This window comes from Physeter macrocephalus, chromosome 12 (assembly GCF_002837175.3).
Source record: "Physeter macrocephalus isolate SW-GA chromosome 12, ASM283717v5, whole genome shotgun sequence".
In the NCBI taxonomy this organism is placed as follows: Eukaryota; Metazoa; Chordata; class Mammalia; order Artiodactyla; family Physeteridae; genus Physeter; species Physeter macrocephalus.
This window is the reverse complement of record NC_041225.1, coordinates 63,263,066-63,276,281: the sequence shown is the minus strand read 5'-3', so window position 1 is coordinate 63,276,281 and position 13,216 is coordinate 63,263,066.

Below are 13,216 nucleotides of genomic sequence, written 5' to 3'. Positions count from 1 at the left end.
AAATGGAGGCAGAGGGCAATTTAAGAAAGGAGGAGAAAGCAATGTGACCAGGGAGGTGGATATTTGAGTGATGCGGCCAAAAGCCAAGGAAGGTGGCACCACCAGAAGCTGGGAGAGGCAGGGAATGGATTCTAACAGTCTCCAGAGGGACCACAGGCTTCCCGACACCTTGATTTCAGCTCAGTGAAATTGATTTGGGACTTCTGGCCTCTAGGACTATGAGAGAGTAAAATTCTGTTGTTTTAAGCCACCAAATTTCTGGTAATTTGTTATAGCAGCCACAGGAAACTAATACAGGTGGGGATTATTTCCAGGTGGATTTCACAGTAGACTGATAAGATGAGGACTGGGTTTTCCTCTCTGTAGCTCATAAATGTTTGTATCTGTTAGGCTTTCTCTTTTGAACTTGTCAGTTGCTTCAGAACGACTCCTCGGCCTCCTGCCTAGGCTATAAGCTAGTTGCCAGTGTTCTGGTTACTGAGTGGGGGAACTGGCTGTGCTGGGGTGGTGGTGTCTCACCATTTGTTGTGCAGAAGTTCTCTCTCTTTTTTAAAATTGAAGTATAGTTGATTTACAATATTTTGTTAGTTTCAGGTGTACAGCAAAGTGATTCTGTTTTATATATATATATTTTTCAGATTATTTTCAGTTACAGGCTATTACAAGATATTGCATATAGTCCCTGTGCTATACAGTAAATCCTTGTTGCTTATCTGTTTTATGTGTAGTAGTTTATATCTATTAATCCCATACTCCTACTTTATCCTCCCCTCCACCTCTGGTAACCATAAGTTTGTTTTCTATGTCTATTCCTGTTTTGTATATCGATTCCCTTGCATTATTTTTTAGATTCTACATGTGAGTGATATCGTGTGGTATTTGTCTTTCTCTTTCTGACTTCACTTAGTATGATAATCTCTAGGTCCATCCATGTTGCTGCAAATGGCAATATTTCATTCTTTTTTTCTGGCTGAGTAATATTCCATTGTATAGATACATACCACATCTACTTTGTCCATTCATCTGTTGATGGGCATTTGAGTTGTCTCCATGTTTGCCTGTTGTAAATAGTGCTGCTATGAAAATTGGGGTGCATGTAGCTTTTCAAATTAGAATTTTCATGTTTTCCAGGTATGTGCTCAGGGATGAGGTTGCTGGATGGTATGGTAACTCTATTTTTAGTTTTTTAAGGAACCTCTATACTGTTCTCCGTAGTGGCTACACCAATTTACATTCCCACCAACGGTGCAGGAGGGTTCCCTTTTCTCCGCATCCTCTCCAGCATTTATTATTTGTAGACTTTTTGATCATGGTCATTCCGACCAGCGTGAGGTGATACCTCATTGTAGTTTTGATTTGCAGCGATGCTGAACATCTTTTCATGTGCCTGTTGGCCATCTGTATGTCTAGAAGTTCTCTTAATTCCTGTTTTCAGTAAAAACCCCTGTCCTACCAGTGCCTGGGGCTCCTGGGTCCAGATCTCTGGCTCAGTCTCCCTGGAAACGAAAACCTCCGTCTCCTACAGGGATGAGGGAAGGGTAGCTACCTGACTGCTGGGAGTAGGTAGGTAGGGACCTGGGGAAAAGACCTTCCTGCCTTCAGCCTTACCCTCACCTCCACCTCACAGGTGTCTAAAGCCTGAAATTTCTGAGCTTTTCTTGGATTCTGTGGAGCAAATCAGCCCGCTTCTCATCAGCAGGCCCTCTCCACACACTGGGCTTTAGCATTCTCCACCCTACTACCTCAGGGCCAAACACATGATCTCTGTTGGCTGTTGTCTCTTCGCTTCATTCTGTGTGTGTGTGTACAGTTGTGTGTGTACAGGTGTGTATGTCTAGGGGGAGATAGTTGTGCCTTTTTTATTTGATCGGGGAAGAATGGAGATAAATGCACGTGTTCAGTTCGCTTTGGCAGCAAGCAGTCAAGACATCAGTTTTTTTTTTCCCCCCGCTGGCTGATATTGTATTTCCTTTGAAATGCATGCTTTAAATGAATGCCATGAGTTAATAATGATTTATTTACTATTAGTAAACAGACTCAGTTAAAATTAATTTGGTTTTAGTTCAGGTTAGGCATCCTGAAGGATAAGCAGCCTGGTATGTGAAATAGCACAAAGCAGTTGATTCTGACAGCTTTTGCCTTTGTTCTCATTGCTTTATGGAGGAGGAGTTTTTCGGATATCCTTATTCTGCCGTTTTCATTGATGTCACCTCATTCATCCCATTTTATAAATAAAAGTGATCACAATTTGGAACATCCTGTCCTTCAACAAAGTGAAAAGAATACTTTCATGGAAAATGTTCCAAGACAAAGAAATAGCTCAGGGCTGTGATTCATTTCTGTCCTAAACACAAACTCCCAGAGCAGAGTTTGTTAGATCCACAAACTTGTAAACTGCAGAGAGCAAATGGCTTTGATCCCAACAGTGGGAGATAGTGGCACGCAGTGCGAGTGTGGTGAAGAAATGATGCTTGCTAGGAGAACATCATCCCAGACCTTCCGGAGATAAATGCATTAACCCTTAGGCCTTTATCTGGAAACTGATTCGATCACTTTTATCATTCAGTTTCCTTGTTCTAGATATTAACGTCATAGTCATAGAACTGTCAAGGACTCTTAGAACTAGAAGAAACTTAACTACTCTGTTGGGGTCATTTTGTTTGTTTGTTTGTTTTGTTTGTTTGTTTGTTTTTGTGGTACGCGGGCCTCTCCCGTCGCGGAGCACAGGCTCCGGACACGCAGGCTCAGCGGCCATGGCTCACAGGCCCAGCTGCTCTGCAGCATGTGGGATCTTCCCAGACCGGAGCATGAACCCGTGTCCCCTGCATCGGCAGGCGGACTCTTAACCACTGCGCCACCAGGGAAAGCCCTGGGGTCAGTTTTGATGATGGTGATCACCATCATTCATTGGTTTTCTGGTGCCAGGCACAGTGCTCAGTGACTGACATACCCCATATCATTTCATCCTCACTGCAATGTGGGGAGGGTGCTATTTATTATCTCTCTTTGATAGGTTAGGAAATGGAAGTCAGTGGCCCAAGGTAGAGCCAGGACTTAGACCCAGTCTATGGTGACTCAGAACCTGAGCTGCCCCGTGAGTGAGCTTGACCAAGTGATTTGCTTAATGTCTTTAGATGTGTAGAGCTGATCTAGGGTCAAATCCAAGTGGCAGACATTGTACCGTCTCTGGAGTCACAACTCCCCACTGATGACTGAGGCTTATTCATGGGGCCGGGTTGGCCTGCTTGACCCCGTTTGCACTGGGATGAGTTCTCTCTCCTGTGAGGCCCACCTGCCAGCCCGCCTACTGGGCCTTGATCATCGAAGATCCTTACGATGGAGGGCCACAGCTTAGGCTCCCGCTGAGAGCCTTGCTATACTGGCTTTTCTTTTCTTTTTTTAACTTTTTATTTTAATAAATTTATTTATTTAATTGTTTGGCTGCGTTGGGTCTCCATTGCTATGAGTGGGCTTTCTCTAGTTGCAGGGAGCGGGGGCTACTCTTTGTTGCGGTGCGCGGGCTTCTCAATGAGGTGGCTTCTCTTGTTGTGGAGCACAGGATCTAGGCACGCGGGCTTCAGTAGTTGTGGCTCGCGGGCTCTAGAACACAGGCTCAGTAGTTGTGGCGCATGGGCTTAGTTGCTTCGCAGCACATGGGATCTTTCTGGACCAGGGCTCAAACCCGTGTCCCCTGCATTGGCAGGCAGATTCTTAACCTCTGCGCCACCACGGAAGCCCTAAAAATTTTTTTATTGAAGTATAGTTTATTTACCATGTTGTATTAGTTTCAGGTGTACAGCAAAGTGATTCAGTTATACCTACACACATATATATACATATATATATTCTTTTTCAGATTCTTTTCCATTGTAGGTTATTACAAGATATTGAGTATAGTTTTCTGTGCTATACAGTAGGTTCTTATTGGTTATCTATTTTATATATCTATTTTATAGTGTGTCTATGTTAATCCTAAATTCCTAAAGGACATTTTCAAACATGCAAAAATTCATAAGAATTACCTCCAAGATACCCTTTTTAAAGATGCCATTGGTGATAAAATACAGCAAAACAAAGGAGTAATCCAGAAAGAGGAAGGGATGGGATCCAGGAGAAAGTGGATCCAATTTGGGAAAGTAGTTAAAAGATGTCCCAGGTGGACCACTGTATAGCAGGCTGAGAGAGAAACCAATCCACATTTGAGAAAGAAACTAAAGAACTCCAGAAGGAATGTTTCCGAGGAAAAAGGGACTCAAGAACAGCTGATGTGATGCGAAAATTTAAGAAAGTATGTATAGCAAAGTGTGCAAGTGAAAAAACAAGGCACTAATTAACTCCAGGTAAAACAAAAGATGGTGCAAGACAAGAAATCATATTATATAACTTGACTCTGCAAGGAATAATATTTATTTAGCAAACATTGGTTAGTGATTTAAAATGCTACTTTGAGTGGATGGGGAGAGAGGAATAGTGGATAGAGCAAGAGAGCCATATCTTCATTTATTCCAGGACGTCACCAAGAGATAATTTCTAAAATATAAATTAAGGAATAACAATATGAACATATTATTTAGTGATAAGGAAATAACTTCCAGAAGAACAACTAAGAGTTAAAAATAGCTGTCTTAGGCTCTCTAGAGCCTTCTCAGACACGTGTGCCTAAGACATATGTGGAAAAGATGTTTCTAAGAGTGCTAGTTGCCTAAAAGAATGAGAATAGTATCATTTCAGTGAAAGAACTGTGTTCACCATCCTGTGCTGCATGTTATACACTCTTAAAAACAAAACCCATTAGGGAATTAAACTGGAGAGGGATGAGACCAAAGACTTCTGTTTTTTATTATAAGGCTTTTGGTTCCAGTTGATTTTTAAAACGATTTTTATATATAAATTTAATAAAATATCTTAAAATTTAAGTAAAAATGTATTTAAAAATTTAAGTTAGAATAAAAATGAATGAATAAAATTTGGAAAATATAGAAAATTATATTTTTAAAATTTCCTATTACTCGTAAGCACCAATAACGTTAAGTAATTTTCTCCCTTTTTTTCTGTGCAGTTTTAAAAACATACTTGTGATTACGGTACACTACAATTTTATATCCTTTTTTTCAATTAGCACTTTCATGGTATTAGAAATCCTGTTAAACTTTCTTTTTACTGGGTAAATAATCAAGTTATCACATCTCAACTTATTCACCCATTCTCCTGTTGATGATTAACCTCATTTTCAATTATTCCTTATACAGGAGTCTTCATTATCTAAGTATAACTTAACCCACAAAAAAGACCTATTAAGGTGAACCTACTTAAAATGGAATCAAAATTTCAGAGTAATCAATAAAGTTATTGAATTTTACTGAAAAAGAGTTAAACTAAATGAACCTATCTACGAAACAGAAACAGATTCACAGACATAGAGAACAGGCTTGTGGGTGCCAAGGAGGGGGGCGGTGGGGGCAGGATGGATTGAGAGTTTGGGGTTAGCAGATGCAAACTATTATATATATAAAATGGATAAACAACAAGGTCCTACCGTAGAGCACAGGGAACTATATTCAATATCCTGTGATAAACCGTAATGGAAAATAATTTTAAAAAGAATGTATATATGTATATATAACTGAATCACTTTGCTGTATAGCAGAAATTAACAACACTGTAAATAAATCATACTTCAATTAAAAAAAGAGTTAAACTAAAAATCATGAAAATATAACTGCAACTATGTACTAAATCATATTAAAAAAGGAAATTGTGTTGATTTTAGTTTATTTTTTCTGACAATATTTTATGATAGTATAGTGACATCCTTCATTTCATATTTGACATTCTAATGAAATCATACAGAACAAATTTTAGAAAAAAATATTTGAAGTTTCATCAGTTTTCCCAAGGGTGGCTTCTTTGATATTGTAAATCATTCTTTACTGAAGTGCCAATAATGTCACAATCCTTGTCTAGCTTTTCTTCTTTCTTTTTAACTGATCTAACTTTGCTAGATCCTCATTGGTCAATCAAAGACTGTTCCTGTGATTTAGGCACTTCATTACTTACATCAACTTCACGAAATATTGCATTATTTGGTAAAATTTGCATTTTCATGTGAAGTGGATTTGCATTTTATTTGCAGTGTGTTGTTGAATATCATTTAATGATGGACAGAAACTGACTCACAAAAAACCTCACCTGTCTGCAGTGGTGGATGCTAGTGTTAAGCAGGGAGGGATATTTGAATAGGATATAATTTTATTAGTGGTTAGCTCTTTGGAGAATTCTTTTGTGCTATGACAAATTCTGTCTACATTCACAGCTTTGTTATGCAAGGACAATGGTGCTGAGTACACAGATCAAAAGACTAATGCTATGATAAGACAACGCATAAAGTCTTTTCTAAACTTGGGAATCATTTTTTATAGATCATCACAAATAGGATTTACTAGAGTAGAGATTATATACAGGTTCTTGATCTGTTTTAAAAAGTATTACATTAATTTATATCTCCACCGGCAATCAAGAGAGTACCGGGGGACTTCCCAGGTGGTGCAGTGGTTAAGAATCTGCCTGCCAGTGCAGGGGACATGGGTTCAAACCCTGGTCCGGGAAGATTCCACATGCTGCGGAGCAGCTAAGCCCGTGTGCCACACTACTGAGCCTGTACTATAGAGCCCGTGAGCCACAACTACTGAGCCCGCGTGCTACAACTACTGAAGCCCGCGTGCCTAGAGCCCGTGCTCCACAACAAGAGAAGCCACCACAATGAGAAGCCTGCGCACTGCAACAAAGAGTAGCCTCTGCTCTCCACAACTAGAGAAAAGCCCGCTTGCAGCAATAAAGATCCAATGCAGCCAAAAATAAATAAATAGATAGATAGATAGATAGACAGATAGATAGATAGATTACAAAAAGAGAGTACCGGGACTTCCCTGGCGGTCCAGTGGTTGAGATGCTGTGCTCCCAATGCAGGGGAACTAAGATCCCGTGTGCCACAGAGCTGGCCAAAAAAAAAAAAAGTGCCTATTTCACAAAATTTTTATAAATCTTGTTTATCGTTGTTAATTTGATGGTAAAAGAATGATATCTCATTATTTTAATCTGTAGGATCAGAGGCTACACATTCTAATTATTTGTTAGCCAGTTCCTTGTGGCCCTTCTTGCATACTTTCTGGCCACATTCTTCACCCAGCTATCTATTGGGTGGAGCTTTAACATTCTTTTTTGTTGATTTGTATAAACTCTATAGTGAAGAGATATTAACAGTTCTATTTGTGGAAGTTTTTCAGGGATTTTTGCCTTTTACTTTGTGTTTTTTTACATACAGAAGTTTAAAATGTAAAATTTTTTTTTTTTAAGTTTTTTTGATATGGACCATTCTTAAAGTCTTCATTGAATTTGTTACAACATTTCTTCTGTTCTTTGGTTTGGTTTTCTGGTTGCGAGGCATGGGGGATCTCAGCTCCCTGACCAGGGATGGAACCCACACCTCCTGCATTGGAAGGCGAAGTCTTAACCACGGGACCGCCAGGGAAGTCCCTAAAATGTAAAATGTTTATGTCATCAAATTAGAGAGTTGTGGGCTTCCCTCATGGCGCAGTGGTTGAGAGTCCGCCTGCCGATGCAGGGGACACGGGTTCGTGCCCCGGTCTGGGAAGATCCCACATGCCGCGGAGCGGCTGGGCCCGTGAGCCATGGCCGCTGAGCCTGCGCGCCCGGAGCCTGTGCTCCGCAACGGGAGAGGCCACAACAGTGAGAGGCCCGCGTACAGCAAAAAAAAAAAAAAAAAAAAAAAAAAAAATTAGAGAGTTGTATCTGGAATGTAAGATCCATGAAAGAAGGGGCTGTCTTATTCAATGCCCCCAGCACCTAGGACAGTGCTCCAAAAATGTGTTGAATGAATAAATGAAACCTATGTATCCTTTCCTTTTCCAAATTTCCAATTTTCCATTCCTTTTCTATGTATCCTTTCCACCACTTAAAAAATTCCCTCCAGAGACATGACGTCACTTCAGTTTTCTTTGGGGTATTTTTTGGCATTTTGGTGGGTTTTTTTAACCAACTTGTCACTCTTTAATTCTTCTGAAATGCATTTTGTGTGAGGTCACAGTGTCACTTGAGCCCTGTTGATTTAGGACAGGTTGCCTCACCGTTGGTATACATGAAACCTACAATCACCAGAAATCTGACCTGTAGATCCGGTGCAATAGAGTACGACAACCTATAGACATTCACCAAGTCACTTTAAACCCTTTAGGGAACGAGGCAGGTTATAAAAGATGGATACATACAGGTGTGTATCTCTTCCTTCTTTCTTTCCATCATCTGTGAAAACTAGCTCATTGAAATGTGTTAATCATTTATGCCTAGAATCTCCAGGAGCAGCCTATCAAAAAATGAGTGGATGACCATGTGAAGGCATGGCAGATTACTACACCATTTTTTTAGTTGTAAAAAGTACAGTAACTGGGGCTTCCCTGGTGGCACAGTGGTTGAGAATCCACCTGCCAATGCAGGGGACACGGGTTTGTGCCCCAGTCCGGGAAGATCCCACATGCCATGGAGTGGCTGGGCCCGTGAGCCATGGCCGCTGAGCCTGTGCGTCCGGAGCCTGTGCTCCGCAACGGGAGAGGCCACAACAGTGAGAGGCCCGCGTATCGCAAAAAAAAAAAAAAGTACAGTAACTTTGAATTTGAAAATCCTCTAGGGTCTTATGTGCCTGAAGGCCCCTCCATGTGGATGAGCCATTAACACTTGTCAAAAAAATGCAGCCTTCTTGTTTATGTCAAGGATTCCATTGATGAATTGTACTTTGTCCCAAGGTGTAGGTGGCTCTCAGGAGAAGCAGTTGGGAAGGGATTTGTCTGGTTGGAAGATGGTTTCTAATCTTCAGATTACCAGTGTAAGGTTGTATACTTATTGGCTATTTCAGTTATTGTTGAAATAATAATAATAATAGATTATGGATCAGCATAATTGTTTTGTCCATAGGAAAGACTGTGAGAAGTGTTTATGTGAGCATTTTGGGTTAGACACCAGAAGATATGTTCTACCAAAAGTAAAAAGGGCTCTTTTGTACCCACAGAAAAAAATTGTATTGGAAAATTCTACCAGCCACCATTCCCTTTTAGCACTTTGATAATAATGACCAAGCCCCTCAAATCCCCAGACCCAAAGGCACAGTTCCCTCATAGCAGGATTTTTTTTTAGAGTAGAAAACAAACTGCAACAAACCCCAGTCATTCTTATCCAAGCAAAGTGGACAAAGTAAAACTTGTCATTTGTGGTTTCTCCTCCCCTCATTCCTCCCTTTAATTTTAGCTTTTATAAATGACTCAAATTAATCTCTTGACCTACAAAAAAACTGCATGAATTTTGTTCCCTCCTGAATGCATTTAAAAATTCGGGCATAGGGGCTTCCCTGGTGGCGCAGTGGTTGAGAGTCCGCCTGCCGATGCAGGGGACACGGGTTCGTGCCCCGGTCCGGGAAGATCCCACATGCCGCGGAGCGGCTGGGCCCGTGAGCCATGGCCGCTGAGCCTGCGCGTCCGGAGCCTGTGCTCCACAACGGGAGAGGCCACAACAGTGAGAGGCCCGTGTAACGCAAAAAAAAAAAAAAAAAAAAAAAATTCGGGCATTAAGGATAGCAGATATTCTGCACAACTTCTTTGAACATATAGGGGACACTGATGACTTTATTTAATGCTCCCATTAAGGTAAGGAGGAGTAAGGAAGATTTTTGTTTTTCTAAATCTTTTTTCCCCAATATCTACTTGGCATGTGGACCATAACATCAGTGCTTTTCTTGTCTCTTGCTGGTGGGAGTATGTATTGAGCTATTAAAACTGTTTCTGTTAGCCCACTAATTCCATTTTGTGAAAACCCTCATAAAGTAATAATTTATATACAGTAATATTAATCTATACAAAGAATATCATAAAGGAATTATTTATAATAGCAAGATAACAATAGCAACAATCGTGTATTCAGGAGAAGGATATAATTTCAAAAGAATATTACATATCTACACAAAGGAATATTTTACAGTTATTAAAACAATTATTGTTAAAATTTATAAAATAGTACCCAAAATATTTATGATCTAATGCATAGTGAAAAAATGCAAGATACAAATTGGTATGTCTATCATGATTATAATAATGTAAAAAAAAAAATTATGTGTATGAAAAAACAGGAAATGCACCAAAATGCTTTTAGTTTCTATGCTGAGGTGTTGTGATTAAGGGTGGTTGTTTGCTTCCTTTCTCTCTTTTGCATTGCTTTTATAATTTTTCAAAATATAATTTTTAAAAGTCAGAAAAATGATAGTTTGAAGAAAAGAGCCATGGAAATGGTCAACATAAAAATATTTTGTTACTTTAATCAAAATAGTGCCATTACTACTACTTAATTAGGACTCAGTCATTCATATGATTTGGGGCTTCCAACAGTGATTCGCTGAGCAGGTTCTTTTCAGTGATTACTTCTCTCAGTTGTACATAAAGTGAAAAAATGAGACACACGCATCTTTCCTGACAGTAGGAATAAAATCTTACAATGTCAAATGAAAAAATGGGTTTCTTTTATTTGATATCAGAAGTGTTTCAAGATGTTTCTGTATTTCTTAAAACCAGACAAGCCTATAAAAAATAAGGAAAGGATCAGATAAACAGGGAAGAGTCTGTACAGACACAAATGAGTGTTATGTGATTTATCTGTTTTAGTCACATTTGATAGAAGTTTGAAAAGGGGATAGCAGATCCATGGCATACTCCCTGCATTAAAACTAGCGTTATGAAAGAACGCTGAGTCATTTCAGTTGTTTCTGCATTTAAGGAATTACTTCAATTAAAAGCTAAGCTGCTAGTTTAAAATTCAGTGAGGAGCAGAAAAGTAATTAGTAAACATGGTCACATTGAAAAAAAGCCAAATGGACGTCTGGCTGAAAGGAATCTGAAAGTTTAGATGTGAGTAAAACAGGTCCCAGTGTCAGTCTCCTCAAAGATGAGTTCACTTGTAGGTAACGTTTTTGGAAAGATATAACCTTTCAAATATAACTACAGATGTACTAGGGTTTTTAAGAAGTACGGAGCTTCAGAGGTACCATCAATTCTTAATTTCAAATGTGAATAACTTTTGGCCCCTGCCATGTTTGTTGCTACCCCACCCACCAGCAGGCATGTCTCCTTTCTCTGAACCTGTAGACCGAGAGTTACAGAATTCTAGAATTTCCCAAGTTCCCTGCCACATGCCTCCTCCTGAATTCCCACAGAGGCAGCTCTAGCTCCTCTCTTTGCCCACCACCACACAGGGTTCCACCCTCCTTGCTGGGGCATCTGTTTTATTTTGGGCAGTGTGGTCCAGCTATCACACCCATCCACCACACCAAATTTGGGGGGAGATCATTTTTACCACCACGTCTAGTAATTTCAGTTTATGTTGCATATTTCTTATGTTTTACATGTGTATATATAGACATTTGGGGCCATACATCTTATCTCTGACCTTTTCTCTTTTCAAGTATGATTCGTTGAAAGTTGTTTGCGCCTAGGATCAGTAGGGACGAACTGTGTGCTCTTTCTGGGTTCCCTTTAGCTTTATGATTTTAAAGGAAAATAGCGTAGAACTAAGTACTGATACCTCCCAGCGCTGAGAAGCAAGGTCAGTCACTGGTTCTGGCTTCTGCAGCTGAGGTGCTAAGTCATTTGTTTCTAACCCCACTGAGCCTCACTTAATTGTCTGTTAAATGGAGGTAATAGCATTTCCTCCACGGGGCTGTTCTGAGCCCTCTGGCCATGCAGAAGGTCCTTGGGAGCTTTCAGTGGGCAGTGGTGGAGACTGCCTGCTGAGTCTGCTTCAGACCAGGCTGGAGAGGTGCCCTGGATGACCAGCACACCTGCCTGCAAACGAGAAGACTTCAGGAAACAGAGGACTCGTAGATTGGACATACTTAGGTGACATTTGAGAGTTTACATCTGCAATTAAATCGTAAAACCATTCTTAGTGTTAATACACATGTGAAAAAACAACAAAGTGGTAACTGTCACAAGCAAGTTGAATTTCAGGTCCCTAACCCTATTTTTTGACAGGAGCCTATGCACTTTTTATTTTATTCCTGTGATGCAGTGAATTTGTCCCAACAGGGTTAGAATAAACAATATCCTCCTTTCAGGCTTGCCCTGAGGCCCTGCCCCTTTTGATGTTCCCTAATCCTTCCCATTACTTCTTCTTACAGAGACCCTTCCTCCAGCCTTTTTGCCCTGCAAACTCCTCCTCCTCCTTGTTCTTTTGGTCTTAGCTCAAATGTACTTCTTTAAAGAGCTTCTCAGGCCCCTCAGGCCCGATCAGTTTACCCTCTTACATGCTGTCACGGCACAATATATGTCCTCTGTGTGATACTCCACACATTCATCATATTTTTGTAAGGTAGACATTCCCTACTGGAATGTAAACCCCATGAGAGTAGGAAACATGCCTACCTTGTCAATTAAGACTGAGTTCTGCTGCCACTAACAGAGCCCACAGGTAACTATATTAGAAACAAGATAGGAACTTATTTCTCTCTTATATAAAGTGACTGCAGTAGGCAGTTTAGGGCTGTGTGGTAATTCTGCAGCATCAGATTTCTGTGTGCTGCTCTGCTAAGCATTGCTTCCACACCCATGGTCCCAGAGAGCTGAGAACATGGGACCAGCTAGCAGGCAGGAGGGCAGGGAAGATGGATGAGCTGCCCCCTCCTTTAGGATGCTCCTTAGAATTTGCATACACCTCTTCTACCTCTATCCTACTGGCCAGAAATTAGCTATGTGGCCACACCTAGCTGCAAGGGAGGCTGGGAAATTCAGTCTTTATTCTGGGTGGACATGTGCCCAGTTTAAAATTGTCCTAATACTAAGGAATTAGGAGAACAGAGATTGGGAGACAATCATGTACCACTGTATTCCCAACTCCCAGCACAGTGTCTGGCACATTGTATATTGTTTGAATGAAGAAATGAACTGCACACTTACATATTCATTAGCTAGGGCTGCCATAATAAAGGACTATAGACTGGGGTGGCTTAAACAACAGAAATTTATTGTCTCTGTTCTAGAGGCTAGAAGTCCAAGATCAAGGTGCCAGCAGTTTTGGTTCCTTTCGAGTGAGGGAAAGTCAGTTCCATGCCACTCTCATAGCTTCCTGTGGTCTCCTGGCCGTCTTTGGCATTCCTTGGTTTGTAGAT